Source organism: Fundulus heteroclitus, chromosome 9 (assembly GCF_011125445.2).
Source record: "Fundulus heteroclitus isolate FHET01 chromosome 9, MU-UCD_Fhet_4.1, whole genome shotgun sequence".
NCBI lineage: Eukaryota > Metazoa > Chordata > Actinopteri > Cyprinodontiformes > Fundulidae > Fundulus > Fundulus heteroclitus.
In genome coordinates this window covers 8,741,922-8,758,116 of record NC_046369.1, presented here as the reverse complement: position 1 = coordinate 8,758,116, position 16,195 = coordinate 8,741,922, and the positions used below count along the sequence as shown (strand labels likewise).

Sequence of the window (16,195 nt, the reverse complement as noted above, 5' to 3'; positions counted from 1 at the left end):
AAGGAAGAGTCTGCGTCTGAGGTTTCTCCTGTAAATGTTTTTAAATGTTTCTGACAGCTGTAGTTTTTACTCACCTGAACATTTGTACTCAGCTCTGAGATGTTTACAGCTTGGAGGAAACGTTGCTTCAATCTTTGCAGGAAGTTTAGTGGGGTTAGTTTGCTTTATGTCATTTGGATCAATGAAATCTGAAGAAGAAAAATAATCTGATTGATGTAACTAATATCACATCAACAGGAAGCAAATTGTATAATTAATGCTTTTGTACATACCAACAGGAACATGTTCAGGTTGGGTGAAGGAGATGTTTGTGCAGTTCTCTTCAGGAAACTCCAAAACAAAATCTGAGCAAATGTCGTCATAAGCAGGTTTGAAGCGATATGATCCATTGATAAATTCTGCAGCTTTTGATGTTAAAGAGCTGATGTCCCAACCACTTTGGTAACAGAAATATCCAGAAGGGCAGGAGGCTTTTTTTGTAATGTCTTGTTCATCTGAAACGAGGATAATATTTGTTCCAGTCTTTTTTCAGTAAATGAGACGACTCAAGATATGAGAATATTTAGTATTTTACTCACTCATTCCAGTCGTTGTTGTAGTTTTATTGTCAGTTTTGTTACATGGTATCTCTGTATCGTTGATCCAAATAAGTGCAACATTTAGCTCATATTCAGTGCACGGCTTCAGAGGTTTGATTTGATGAGTTGAGTTTTTGTTGGAGAAATAAACTTCCTTCCTTTCAGCCGGACCTTCCTTCTCATCAACATCTATGGTGTAGTTACCAGCAGTAAAATCTGTCATCTTAATCTGGAAACCAAACTGGATCGCTTCAACACTGTAAGAACCTGAACAGCAAGAGTTTCACATTTTAGCTTTAAATAAAACCACAGTTTGGAACTCATTGTCTTTTTCTGTTGGCATGAAAGGTTAAAGTAAAAGTAATTTCTAACCGTTTATAAGAGAAACTTATTTTTGTTAATAGAGATAAACCCAGAAAAAAAGCCTAATTTAATCAACACATGTGCATGACTTTAAATGTGATACTCACACTTTGGATCTGTGCTGGCGTTAGCTGCTGGAAAACAAGAGGGAAACATTTAAAAAATAATAATACATTCTTAAACCATCTGAAATTAACTGTTACCTGGTCTCTGCAGCTCCAAACTGACATCTAATGTCTAATCCTTAACAAACTCCCAATAGAGTCTGAAATAAAGATTTAAAGTTCCAACCTGTGGTGGCAGCCACTGATGTGTTTGCTTGAGTGCTTGGAGGTTGGGTGATTGTCTGAGGAGATGAGTGGTTGCTGGTTGGAGCGAGTGTGGAAGACTCATTTGAGGTGCTTGCAGGTGAGGTATTGACTGTATGTTTGAGAGCATGCTGAGGTCACCATTAGGGTGACCATATTTTCATTTGGGAAAACCAGGACACCTTGGAGCGGGGGGGGCGGGGGGGGGTCTCTATTTTCATGCATAGAGATGTCTGTGGCATGCACTCACTTAACATAGGCCTACGTAATCCTACAATAACATGATGTTTACAGTTGGTTTATTACAAATGCTTTTCAGTAAAAGTCAACAGCAATAACTCCAATAACAAATGATAATTTTATTCAAGATGCATTTATTAAAAAATGCTTAACAATTCCTGTAATGAATGAATAGCACAATAAAGGCCTCCCATTTGTCTCGACCCGGTCTGAAAGCGGGGAAACTCTTTTGTAAATCGTCGGCAAACATACACTTGAGCTTTGGTATGTTGTTGGCACTGAGCTATATTATACACTGGAGTGCTAATCGCCGGCTGTTAGAACGAGTTGCTTTGAAGCCACCAGCCGCCATATTGGTACTCCCTATTTCCCCCCAGTAACTAGGGAATATTTGCGCTACAGCATCGAATAACAAGGATTTTTTCATGTTCAGGGGGGGCTTAGGACTTTTAAAATGTCAAATGCCATATACTGTCATGTTATGTTCTAAAACTGTCAAGTACTGAGAAAGTAATGTGCTGAAATATTTAGCATTTTATTTATTTAAATATATATATATAACATTTATAAATATATAAATAACAATATACAAAAACATATATTTACATATATGTATACATATACACATACTTATATATACATATATATATATATATATTTAATATTAATAACATGAAAAATATTTCAGCACCTAATTTCCTAGTAGTTGATAGTGTTAGTACATCCACTGACTGTAGAATTACCTGTGAAACGTTTTCACACAGCCAGAAAATTGCTTGTTGTTGCAACCAAATCCTGTGGGATTCTGTGAGAGTAGGGAGTAGCAAGATGGCGGCCAGTGACTTCAGTTTTTCGGCAAAATCAGCACTCCAGTGGTTGTTGGCGTACTGACAGCCACGCTATCTATCTTCTGATTAAGAACAGGGCTACCCGCACTGACGCGACTCAGGGATTACGTCACACGCGGTGCCGTGCGCAGTGCCCTAGTGCCTGTCAATTTAATGGTCCAATGAAGGTAATTTAAAAAACAGGACATTTCCTCACTTTCTAAAAAAAAACCCGGGACGCCCGGGACAGGACGTGAAATACGGACATGTCCCGGGAAATACGGACGTTTGGTCACCCTAGTCACCATGAGGCGGAAATGATCCACTGTCAACTGTCTTACCTTGTATACTTCTTTGCTACTACATTTACAACTGAAACAGTAACACAATTTTCCCAAAACCGCAGACTAAAGCTGAATACATTACCCGTCACATTGGCTGAGGAGCTTGACTGAGACGGAGATTTTGAGGTTGTGGACGGAGAGGTGAGTGCAGGTTTGATAGTGGTGAGAGAGCCTGAGGCTGGGGTGGGTGGAGCTGCTGGGGTGGGTGGAGCAGCTGGGGTGGGTGGAGGAGAGGCGGCGACAGTCGTCAGAGGAACTGGGCCGCTGAGTGGAGGTGAGGAGGCAACAGGTCGCACAGAACCTGAGCCAGTGAGTGGAGGTAAGGTGGCAAAAATATAAAAATCAACTCGACATCTGATATACCAAAGAATTATTTTTGCTCTTTAACTATGTAATATGGGAAAACCTGCTCAGTTATATAACTTGTTTCACTTATATTATGGGAAGAACTGGTACACTTATATTACTTTTTTTGAGTTCGCATAAACTAAATCTCTGTATTCCTTATTTTTGCCTATATTTGCTTATATTTGCTGTATTCTGAGTTTACAATGTTATTTTGCTTCACACACTGCTCAGATGCTGGGAACGGTTTCTGTTTTGGAAACATGTTTTGGAAACGGAACGAACAGATCAGCTGGGAGAGAGAAGAAGGGGACCGCCATCAGTCGCCAGAGTCTGCCGTGGGTTTGTGGACGCCTGACCGCGTGTGTGGTACCCTACTGGGACTGATCCAGCTCTCCAGTCCTTGTGCCGAGGTAGGGTGATTCTAAGAATCTGTTGATCATCCGCCTGTCTGAAAGCTTGTTGCTTTAAGTGCTTGCTACTTTGCTATATTGTGTGGGGGATAAAGGGGAGATTTATCCTAGCAGAATTGGTGTTTGCGATGTGCTTGCTGTTTTGTTTTGCTGTATTCTGTGGGGAATAATAAAATAATTATTCTAGCAGAAACAGTGTTTGAGTCCTGATTTGTATGTCGCCGATCTCTCCCAAACTTGAATAAAGATTTCATAAAACAACATCAATATCAGCCCTTTGTATAGAGAAGAACCCTGCATATAGCTGAAGAAACTGATCCTCTCCATCCTCTACGTCTCATAACACATTTGTTAAAAAATGGTTGAGTCATTTTAATCTGGATAGATAGATACAATAAATTCTGTATCTTGAGGAAAAAAACCCCTGATAAAAACACGTTTTTAATTGTCCCAGCCCAAACAATGTTATAACAGTTAAACCTGAACAACTGCACTTCGACGTGGCGAGGCAGGTTTATCTACACAGCATTGTTCAAATACAAGGCAGTCTGAAGCGTTTTACAGGACATTACAGGAGAGACAGAAAGAAAATAATAAAGCATAAGCGCGCAAGCATTGCATTAAATAAATAAGTGTTTAATTCGCTTCATTGGTCTGAATCTTTGATCTAAAAGCTGTTGTGGAGAATAATGTTTTCAGTCCTGATTTTAAGGAAGCAGCATTTTCTGCAGGTTTTTCAACGTGTTTTGTCCAGAACTGAGGAGAATAGAAACTAAATGCTGCCTCCCGTTGTTTAGTTCTGGTTATGGATGCACAGAGTGAGCAGGTTTCTGAAGACCTGAAGGTCCACATGGTCAATAGTTGACAACCGATTTGGCATGATCTTGGATCATTTGGTTCTTTGAAACTCATCCTGGACTTGTAGTCATAGCTGTCATCTGTATTGCTGACCATTAAGTTTTTTTTATAGACCAATAGCAGCATTTTAAAATCTACTGTTTGATCAACTAGAAACCAGGGATTTAAGGACTGGGGTGATATGATCTATTTTCACAGAGCAGGATCCATATAGACCAGGGGTCCGTTCTTCGTACGTTGCTTAAAACATCCGAGATCAAATGAGACATTCAAGATGATTTCATCCGGCTAATCATGATCCGGCTAATTGGGTTCTTCGAACACACCTGTTGTTATTATTAGTATCGCTGGATTGAGTTATCTGAGGTAACTGCGCGTTCATGCGTTGCTTTAAAAGGGGAAATCTGTCGATAGTAGAAAGAATGATCAGCAGCGCTGCTATTGGCTGTTCAGCATGAACAAAGAATGCCCACAGTTTTTCTCCCAAGCAGAACACGAGCTTTTAATGGAAGTTTATGCCGAATTTGAGTCATTAATTAAAACGACTGGGAACACCTGAAAGTCTGCTAAAGCCAGGAGAGAGGGCTGGCAAAAAGCAGCAGACATATTAAATGAATAAGTGCTGTCCATGTTAGATGTTTCTATCACTTTCTACAGTATGTATTTTTGCATTTTAATAATGGAACTTTATTGATCTCACAATGGAGAAATTCACTTCTGCATCTTAACCCATCCCCTTGGGGAGCAGTGGGCTCCCACTGTGCGGCGCCTGGGGAGCAATTGGGGGTTAAGTGTCTTGCTCAGGGACCCAGAATGGCAGCTTGTGGGAGTTGAACTCAGAACCTCTGGGAACGAAGCTCTGTGCTCTAACCACTAGGCCACCACTCCACTAATTTCATATTTACTTTGTTCTTTTATGTCAGAGCCTCCACGGGACCCACTAGAACATGGGGAAAAAAGTGAAGTACAGGAATATTCTACAAAATGGTAGCCTTTAATTATTATACTTTATTTTAAAAAGCAACTTCTTCCAATTTTTTAAAAGCCACTGTTAAATGATGTGCTTGTCTGTTTATAACAGCCACTAAGAAAAAGGCTGAACAAAACATGTTCTTTTTACTCTTGTTGCATGAGGCATGTTTCACCCTTTCTATTTCATTCACAAAATGACACAGGGTGCCATCCGTTCCCTATATAAACGGCATCTTCAACAAAAAAATAGTATTTTGACCTGAAAAAACACAAAATAAGAGGAAAAATTGAACTCTACAACATGAAAAAGAGAAAATTTGCACTAGAGATCGAGTTACTTCAAAAAGACCTTCAGAGTAAGTTCTAATACACCATGTGACAGTAGTATTGCTGACTTTACATAACTATCTCTTATTGCAGGCAAAAGATGACTTGCTGTCTTTTCTTTATAAAGGATTGTTTAAATAAAATGACAGGAACTAAGCATTATTTGTTTCGTCTTTTATTAATTAATAAAAAATGGTGTTCCACAATTCTGTCCCGTCCTCTGCCACTAGGTGGTCCAAGTGCACTGGCTGGACAGACTTCCCTATCTCCTCCGCTTATAAAGCTGCGATCTAATCCTGTTTACATGAAATAAGACTGCTCTCGAGCAGGTTCAAGCTTGCGCACATGTTGCTATGACAACAAGTGCAGAATGAGTTTCGAAGAACCGAACGATCCAAGATCATGCCAAATCATCAACAATCAAATCCAGCTAACTGAGTTAGCGACGTACGAAGAACGGACCCCAGTACTATTTTTGCCTACCAGTGGGACCCGGATGTAGTTCGTTACGTCACGCGTGAACTGGTCTATATGACTAATAGTCTTATATATCCAACTTTATCCTAGGTCTGGACGATATAGAAAAAAAGCTTATCGATAAAAAAATGCATATTGATCGATATTGATAATTATTGAAAATATTTAAAACCATATTTTATGTGCAGCTCTGCCTGGACATTTTATGATATTGCTAAATGATTTGATTTTAATAAAGAACACAAACACAGAATTCCAATTAAATCTTTATTTAACCAACTTTTTTAACCATAACAGATTTTTTTTTAAAGAAAAATAACTTAAGAGACCTGAGTTATGTTATTAAATATTGACAAAGAATAGACTAAAGTGACCAGTAAAACTACCAAAATAAATATACCAAATAAATAAATAAAATAGCCTATTTAGGTGGGAATAGTGGCATGTAAGGACGCAGATTGCAGCTCATTTTGCATTGATTCCTTGCACTAGTTGCACAATTTAGGGAGCGCTGTTAGAGAAAAACTTGCGTCCCGGAACTTTATATCGCGGGTCAAGAGTGGCGAGTAATTGTTTGAAGCCAGGTTTTTCAGCTGCAGACGTATCAATCACTATGAAGCACGTTACTGCATGCGTGATATCCTTACGCCGCTTGGACGCTTTTTCATTTTATCACAAAGAAGGGAGCCCAGTTTAGCTGCTATACCTGCTTTGTTTTGGAAGAAGTTGCAGAAGATGACGCAGAGCCGCGGGGGGCTGAATGGGCTCGCGCTGCTGCGCGTGTGAGCGGCTTATGTGATGAAACAAGTTGGTTGCGTTACCAGACTTTGTTTTTACCAGTTCCTTGCAAGTTTTACAAATCACTGGTTTATTTCCGTCAGGCTGGCGAACTAGTAAAACCCCGTTTTGGGACAGTTTCCTCCGCCGCTCCTTGCTGCGACATATTCACATGCTCTGTGTTGTCGTTTGAGAGGGCAGCACTTTGTGACGGCGTGCCTGGGTCCGCGATTACCATTGGTCGAGAGGAAGTAGTGACTGTAGCATCAACTAATATGATAGGCTGGAAGGAAGGAAAACTCTCTATCGAACTTTTATCGACCCTATTTTTTTCTATCGCGCCACACGTCTATCGATCGATATATATTGTTATTGAATTATCGTCCAGCCCTACTTTATCAGTAGGAACCATATGGATCTATGTGTCTCCATCTTGACATGACTGTCCCTCTGTTAGAAAAAGCCCCCTCCACAACAATAAGATAAAAAACGACTGCCTGTAAAAACTGCATCAAAATATTGTTTTCCCACAGCTTAAAGGTTTAATGTTAGACCCACACAGTGGTGGACAGCAGCATCATGCAGCACATTTGCTTCAGCAGTTTGTGATGAAAAGAAATAATCAGAAAACTTTGGCTGTGAAGCTCTAACTGAAAGGTGGCTTTGCTTCTTCAGACTTTATTTACCTCCGTCTTAGCTTTGAATACAGGAAAGAAAAGCTAAGCAAATTAGTTGCACAATATGAACATTTTATGGAAACATACATTCAGCACCACAGAAAGCAGGTTCAGGGCTTGCTCATTTCAGTAAAAATGTTCACCAGGTCTGAGTCTGGTTCTTCTAAATGAAGAGACAGGAAGAAGACGCAGAAGCTTAGCTCAACGCTTTAGACAACATGAAGCAAAGCTGCTGGCTTTTAGGAATTAAAAAGATTACATTCAATCATTTCAGTTTGCTTAGATATGAATCAATACTCACTGACTGAACCATTCTGGCCTGGAAATACAAAAACTAGGGCTGGGCAAGTTAACGTGTTAATTTCGCGTTTATTCGAGAAAGCAACAACAACAAAAAAAAACGCGTGTTAACGTCAAATAAACATGCAAGCATATCGAGTTAGCAAGCATTTGAGTTTAAAGTTCTTCCAGCAACGAATACGACAGAAACAAGTTAGTTGTAATCACTGCCAAGTTAAACTTTCTTATCACCGGAGCACCTTGAGCTTAACATATCACTTAAATGCCAAACACACTGTAGACATCACCAAACAATTAAATGACTCAGAGAAGCTAACAAATGTAATGGCGAAGTGGATAGCTACTGTAGACCTTTTTTTCTGCTTCACACTTTGGTATTGAACATAAAATGGTAATGCTGCTTCCTGCTGTTACCTCAGAAATTGCTTGTTTTTGGTAGATTTTTTCCCCATAAAGAGAATTTCCTGTCAGTGGCAATAAGCTTTAATTTATTATTATTGCTATTTTTTGTTTTACATGTTTAAGTTGAGCTTTACACTAAATATGTGTTACTGATAAGTGCTACAAATGTTACAACACTTTTGTTCATATGGTAGCAGAACATTAAAATAAAAGTGCTCATTACACTACTTTTGAATTCATTCTTGGAGTTTGCGCATACAATGCGATTAATCATGATTAATCAGGCAAAGTATGCGATGAATCGCGATTAAAGATTTTAGTCGTTGCCCAGTCCTGACAAAAACAAATAAAAAAAAAACATTTAGTTATGGATTCATATATCATTTAATATGAAGAAATGTATAAACACACGGGAGCGAAGCTTTCAGCTTCATGATCTTTTTGTTAAAACAGTGTAAAACCCTTCGTAGCCTGAAAGAGGAAGATGGACGACTTATCTGGATGAGGCAGCTCTGTAAAACCTGGTTGCTTTGACAACACGACAGAAACTTTGCTATTTCATTGAGCAAACCACCACTTCCTGCCTTGCACTAACATGTAGACACCCAGTAGTTGCTGTTGTGTAAACCACCCCTCATGTATGAAAACTAAACAAAAGACAAAAGTTTGGACAAAACGTTCATTTTGGTCATTTGTATGATGTGTGATGTGTCTCTGCTTTCAGTTCTCGTCGAAGTTTGTGTTTTGGTAATTTTTCTTGGTTTGTTTAAAGTTTAAACACAATTCAAAAAGAATAAAATTACTTTAAGTGATGGATGATATGAGCTTCCCAGAATTAATATCTGTTTTTTGTCCGGTTTTCTCCTTCAGGTCCTCCTGACAGAAGCAGCGAGCGACGAACAAAGATATAATCGGGGACTGTCAGACAAAGAGAGTCAGGATGTGGTTTGGTGCGTTGTTGTTTCGCAGCTATGAGCAGAGATGCATGCTCCGTGCAGTGACATTTCACCACCGCGTTCAGGCTCATTGTGTCACTTATTAGAGCATTGGTGAGAAATTATTCAATTACTTAGGGATGAGCTTGCTCGGTTTCAGATGGGAAACATTGATGCTTTTAAACAGAGAAAAATGTATCAACATTTAGCAGAAACCTCAGTTAGTCTTACTTAGTTTCAGCTAATTACTAAACAAGGTTTAATTAGCTCTTAACAAGTTCTTTGATTAATTAAAAGGGTAATGCCTCAAAAAAGGACCAGATTATAAGTCTTTTTCTATATTCTGTATTGGATAATTTCAAACTAGATAATTATAAGTCATCAGAGGACATACCTACTGGTTTTCTATTGGATAAATCATATGTTTAATGTCAAAATTTATTTCCATAAGCCCAAACCTAAACAGTAGAAGTACACATTGGTTTCTGCATGTCTGGGCCCTTATAATAAGGTTGGACAAAACGGGGTGTTCAAAACTTTATCATGATATAACATTTATTGCCTTTCTCAGGGTTTTCCGTAATATAATTACAAGGTAGTTAGTTACCACTGAATGAACAGGCAATCTTTACCTTTTCTTGTACTGTAGACTAATTTTTCTCATTTATACCTCTGATAAATAAACAAGAACTGTGACTGTTGTTATTTCAGCTTTTAACCTTTTGCTCTTTCTCATTTTTCTTCATAGTAGGTACACCTTGTCTGGCGTTTTGTTAACTGTGACATCATCCAGGGAAGACAGATCACCCGCTATTACCATCTAATGTAGAACAGATTACTGGATCAATGTGTGCTTCTGTGCTTTTTTGTCTCTCTTGTTGTGTCTCTGTTCTGTCTTCTGTAACCCCCAGTCGGTCGAGGCAGATGACCGTTCATACTGAGCCCGGTTCTGCCGGAGGTTTTCCTTCCCGTTAATGGGGAGTTTTTCTTTCCGCTGTCGCTTTCCGCCATGGACAATGCAGACGACTCTCCCTGTGGCTCTACGCTTCTCCAGGAGTGAATGCTGCTTGTCGGGACTTTGAAGCAATGAACTGGTTTCCTTATATAGGAAATTTTTGATCAATCTGTATAATCTGATTGATTTTGACTTTGTAAAGTGCCTTGAGATGACATGTTTCATGAATTGGCGCTATATACAGTAAATAAAATTGAATTGAATTGAATATTGAAAATGCAGATATGGCTTAAACAAACCAACAAATGAAAAAAATATATTTTTAAAAAAACAATAACTAACATATAAATATATTTTGGAAATAGATCAAAGCGAAAAAACAAAACAAATGGACACATATTCAAATTTATGGGGTTGGAGGAAAGTGGTTGTTAAATTTATTAATTAAAAAGTGTCAACAATGGGACACATCACAGGGAAAAACCAAAGCAGGTATATCATTTTATATGCTGTCTGGCTGCTTGACTTAAATTTATTTACAATTAAGCCCAAAATCATTCATTCCCCTAGCAGATTTAGATTTACAGTTATCGTCCTCATCGTATTAAGAGGTTTGATTCTAATATGAACAGATAGAGACATCTCTCAGAAGATCACAAAACAATGTGAAAAATGTGTCAGTTTTGAAAAAAATAACCTTATTGTTTTGTATGTTGTATTAATTTTAAAAAGCATGTAAAAAATAATTATACCCTTTTTAACAATTGATGGGGAATATTTCCTTATCAGTAATTCATCAATCAAACCGTTGTTATACACGTTATCCAGCGTTTTGAATGTTTCTGATAGTGTTTCTGATGATTTAGCTTTGGAAATGAACTCCAAGTCTATCATTTGGAGGGCCCCCTTACCATCACCCTAATCTTTTGCTCCCTCAACAGGTCCATAATTAAAATTTTACTTTCTGTCAGAAGAAGGGCGTGGGGGAAATTTAAATCTTACTTTAAATATATATGCATATATATATATATATATATATATATATATATATATATATATATATATATATATATATATATATATATATATATTCTTAAACAACTTTTTAATATTGTGAATTGTGGTGACGTAATGTACTTTATAAGCTTAAATTTATGTTTGACATTTGCAAAAACACGTTTGCACCCTTTGCAAAAGGCATAAATGTTGGTAATCAATCATTTATCTTATTACATAACTATGTGAATAACAATAAATGTGATTAAAATCTTAAATTTACCAGCCGGAGATTTTCACTGCATTAACATATGTAGTCCAGCTGATCAGCATTAATTACTGATTTAATTCAGTATTGTCTACTATTATGATTCTTTGGGCACCAAATAGTTGTCGTTTATTTTACCACTAAGATCAAATATTGAAAAAAAGACAATCAGGATTATTTGTTTATTACCTGATTATTTGCATTGGTATCTTTCAGCTCACATTCTAATTATAATTAACAGTTCCAAATCTAAGCAAAAGATAGGTGAATACTGTAACATAACAATAATGAAGCTATCAGTGAATTTCTGTCCATTTATTAGCAAATTTTCTACAAATTTACATTTCCTTATTTAAAAATCATTTTTTTTTTCTTACAGTAAAACATTTTTTCCCGTCTAACGTTAAGGCATCTATGCATTATTACCAGGTTATATAAAAGTCCATAAAACCCACAGGGACAGTCGTCTGCATTGTTGATAAAAATCAATATTGATGTAATAATATTAGAAATATGAATAAAATAAAAAAATCACAACTGTTGTACTTACTGCTGATTAAACAGATCAGTCCAGCCCAGCTCAGCAAGAGCCAGAAAGTGTAGAGACCCGCCATGTCCAGGATGTGGTGCATCTATTAATTTATATCGCTCTTTATAACAGCCAGAACACTGAATGTATGCATAAGTGCAGGGGAAGAACTGATGTTTATGCAGAAGAAGCTTCCTTCTACATTAAGAGGAAGTTAATAGGAACTTAAAACCAAAGATGGTCTGTACAGTGTTGAAGCCGTCTTGCTTCCCCAGGTTCGTTAATTTGTTGTGCAGGACTTAAAACAATAACTCAGCCAGGACGCAGATTTCAGTTTCACCTTCATGAAGGGAGAGATGCAACTGCCAGCCTCTGCGGGCACCAACTCTGGGTCTCCCCGTTCAGGCTAGTTTTATTAACTTCAAAGGATGATTTCACAGTGTCACACAAGCAAATGACGTACACACACTGCATGAAAAGTGTGATTTTCGTCACTATGCGGCACTGTAGATTGTCGTGGAAGTTCAGGTTAACGGCTGTTCACGGTAATTTGCAGGCAACACCGAAAACTGCCGTGAATTGTCAGAAATTGACGTGGGCCTTGCTTGGCGTGGTCCCCCCATGACCCCCCCTCCTCCTAATTCTAGGAGAGGCTTTAACATGTAAATGAAAATGCTGTGAGCTATACAAATGCAAATCAGGGTTGCAGGGGGAGTTTACCCATGTCTCGCATTCAACTCCCCTTCAACTCCTCTTGGACGCGATCTACAACTTTCAGCCAGTCCGCAGACTGACGAGAAGAAACTGCTGATTGCTATCAGTGGACTGTCTAATATGAGTCAGTCGGTACGGTACGGTTTGTGTGTTTGTTTTATTTGTTTGCAACCTATTAGGGAAGGTTAGACTCCAGTACCACACTCCAGTCCAGTTGGTGGCGGTAATGCACCATTAAAGTTAGTTGCCAACCGCCATAAAAACCGAAAGAAGAAGAAGAAGAAGAAGAAGAAGAAGAAGAAGAAGAATAAGAATAAGAAGTGGACCGTCTCGTCAGCTAATTGTGTAATGATTTGTGATGAAAGAACCCAAAAGTAAGCCGGACACTGAGCTGGAACTTAAAAAAGGGGTTTAATAACAAAATCCAGGTGGCAAAAGGCAGACTCAAAAAACAGGACAGGCACGGACTGACAGACAGGCAGGTTGGATACAAAAATAATCAGAGGCTGGAAAGGGCTTACCGCAGACTGGCGCGAGGGATGAACACAAGACGTTCCAGCAACAAACAAACAACTAAGGCAGGCTTAAATAGGAGAAAGGAACAGGTGAGAAGGGCGGCACCAATAACCAAAACAGGTGAAAGCAATAGAGGGAACATACAGACTAATAAAGAAAGTAAGACCAAGACTAATGAACACCTCAAAAACAACACAACACAGAAATAAATCCAAAAACAGAAAAGTCGACTAACTGAAAATAACCTAAACCACAACAGAACGTTACAAATAGTGCCGATATGAATGAGCGGTTCACTTAACTGCAATATTCGGTAAACTCCAGGTTGCTGTCCTTAGAGGACAAGTTGGCGGCTCTGCAGTCGAACAACTGTGCGGGAGAGACTAACTCCAAGAAGAGAAGACGGGTGCAGAATCCCAAGCTTAGGTAAGAATATGTTCGGTGACTGCTAGCTAAGCTAAAAGTAGCCTAGCCTACAACCAAATCTAAGATTAGCCTAGTAGCCTTGCAAAAGAACAAGCTTTATTAAAGTGTATTTTCATTTACAGGAAGCAGTATGCCGTCTTCACAACTCGGAGACAAATTGCAGGCGCTATGAACCGGAGCGAGGCGGTGACCTCCTATTTGCTCGGAGCCATGTCTGCAATTCCAGATTTACACGATGTTGATAAAGACGACATTGTCTGTAAGTGACTTGTTTTTACTGCTTCTCCTTCCTTGTTTAATGTTATTGTGACTTGCGTTTGATTTTTATTCATACCACTCTCATTTAATTGTTTTCCAGCCTGGCGAAGAAGATGGCGTTGTTGGCGTGGTCTCTGGATGGATTGGACGGCCGCCGCCATTTCGTAGGCCGGTGTTGTGCGCAATTCTGTTTCCCCCGTGTCGGGAGCGCACTTTGCAGCCGTTTTCCCGGCGCTTCTAGTTGATTTCTCGGTAAAACAAATCCTATAATCATGTCTAGGTTGTAACATTCGGTTTAATCGGCAGCTGTTTACAAAATTGTAAAATAAAAATAAATAAACGGTCTTTCAGACATCTCCCGAAAACTTTGGGAAATAAAGAGCAAATGTTTCTAAATTCTCAGATTATGTGTTATAGCATGTAGTATACTAGAAATTTCCTTAATCCAGTAAACTGTCATATTTTATATTACAAAGGGATGTACTGGGAAGTCTACACTCTTGTGTTTTCAGGAAGTCTTAGGCTGTTTCTCAATTCACGAGAACGCGCTCGCATTCTCGTGAATTGAGAAACAGCCATAATGTTTGTGTCCTGCTATCAGCCATCCCATCCTCCTCTTTCAGCAATGTAAAATCATAAATACACAGTAGGTGCTGGAATAGTGTTTTATGGCTTACTTTTATTTGTCAGGTTAAAGTGACAAAAGTTGGAAAAAGACCGTTTATCTTGCCATTTATAATAACACAAAACAGCGTAAGAAGACCTAATTTATTTATTTTTATTCTACAATTTTGTAAACAACTGCCGATTAAACTGACTGTTACAACCATGACATGATTATATGAGTTGTTTTACCGAGAAATCAATTAGAAGCGCCGGGAAAACGGCTGCAAAGCGCATTCCCGACACAGGGGAAACAGATTTTCACGGGGGAACAGAATTGCGCACAACACCGGATCTCTCTGAACTCTGTGTGAAGCTGCAGTCCCGGTTAGAGGCGACGCCGAAGTACAGAGCCACGCACAGGAGGCGTCTGCACATCGGACCTGCCTCAGAAAGAACGCCGCCAGCAGTTACCTACAACCCCGAGGAGGCAAACGGACAGTTCACGGGGTTGTAATTTTTGGATCCTCAGATTGTATATAGGTGTTTGTTTTAATAAAGCTCTTTCTTTGCATAAACATCTTCCTGGCAAATGTTCATTTCCTGTATAAATTCATTCATGTCCTTGATGGTAGCCTAATAATAGTGTAGTAGCCTACATAGGATAACATGAATATACAGCATAATATGAATGAATAAATAAATATATATATAAAATAAATATATATATATATATGTAAATAAGTTATTGGGGATCTGCCAACCAATCAGGAGTGATTTTACTTGTTTGAAAGAAGTGGTTCCATCCAATACTCAGTAAGAACGTTCAAGCCTGGCCTGGCCACGTGTGGTTTTGCTGCCAATCACGAGTGACTTTACTTGTCTGAAAGAAGTGGTTTCAGCCAATACTGAGTAGGTTATTCAAGCCAGACCTGGCCAGCCGTGCGGGTTCGCTGCATTCATATGCTAATTAGGGCCATTAGTACAGCTGATCGCTCTCCACATACGTCATAGTCCGGTTCCGACAATTTGTGGCACTGACAAACGGCGACAAGCGCGGGTTGCAAATTGTCGTTAACTGCCGAAAATGAGGGAGATCTGCGGTAGTTTACGGGGACGAAAATCTCACTTTTCATGCAGTGACAGTATTGGTTTCTACTCCCTAACAGCTACCTTTACCTTTTGTGGATTTGTATTTTCCTTCCGTTGAAACCTTCTCCTCTGCTAATTGCTGACCTGGCCTTGAGACTCTCTCTTCTTGCCCAGCAACAGTGCATCTTACCCTAATCTATTCACATTCTACTTTGAAGCATATAACAGCATATAAAATCATATAAAAGCATATTGAACCTTCATAAAATTGTATAAAAACGGAACAAAGTTAATACACTCCACTACAGATAATAAACCAAGATTCAACCAATCAAATCTAAGGGTTTATATGATATTAAAAAGTCTAATCCTCCAGCTTCTTCTATTCTATAAACCCTGTTTACACTACCCTTTTGTAACCGAGCCGAGACCAGTCCGAGCTCGGTAACCGAGATAACTCTCGAGTGTAAACGGTAAGCAGACTGAACTGGACCCCGCTAAACATAACCGGACCGCGCTAATTGCGGACTAGTTCCTGAGCAGGTCTCAGACTGTTTTTTTTTATCCCGGTTACTTGATAACGAAGAGCGCATGAGCAGACCGCGTCATCCCCTTACAGTCAGCTGACTGTCCACGGGTTTTCCGGCGTGTCTGGTTGCACGTCCCGATTCACACTCCATTCAGACAAATTTCAG

At 39.0% G+C, this 16,195-nt stretch overlaps 2 long non-coding RNA genes across 2 annotated transcripts; one reads left to right on the top strand and one right to left on the bottom strand.

The window, feature by feature from the left end:
- Positions 1–391: 391 nt before the first annotated feature.
- On the bottom strand, positions 392–1,111 carry LOC118564127. The gene is made up of 3 exons (XR_004931657.1): positions 1,049–1,111; positions 579–845; positions 392–494 (listed from the first exon to the last, which is right to left on the bottom strand). It is a non-coding gene; the product is annotated as an uncharacterized LOC118564127 (long non-coding RNA).
- Positions 1,112–13,517: 12,406 nt separating this feature from the next.
- Positions 13,518–13,940, top strand: LOC118564128. The gene is made up of 3 exons (XR_004931658.1): positions 13,518–13,547; positions 13,670–13,806; positions 13,906–13,940. It is a non-coding gene; the product is annotated as an uncharacterized LOC118564128 (long non-coding RNA).
- Positions 13,941–16,195: the final 2,255 nt, after the last annotated feature.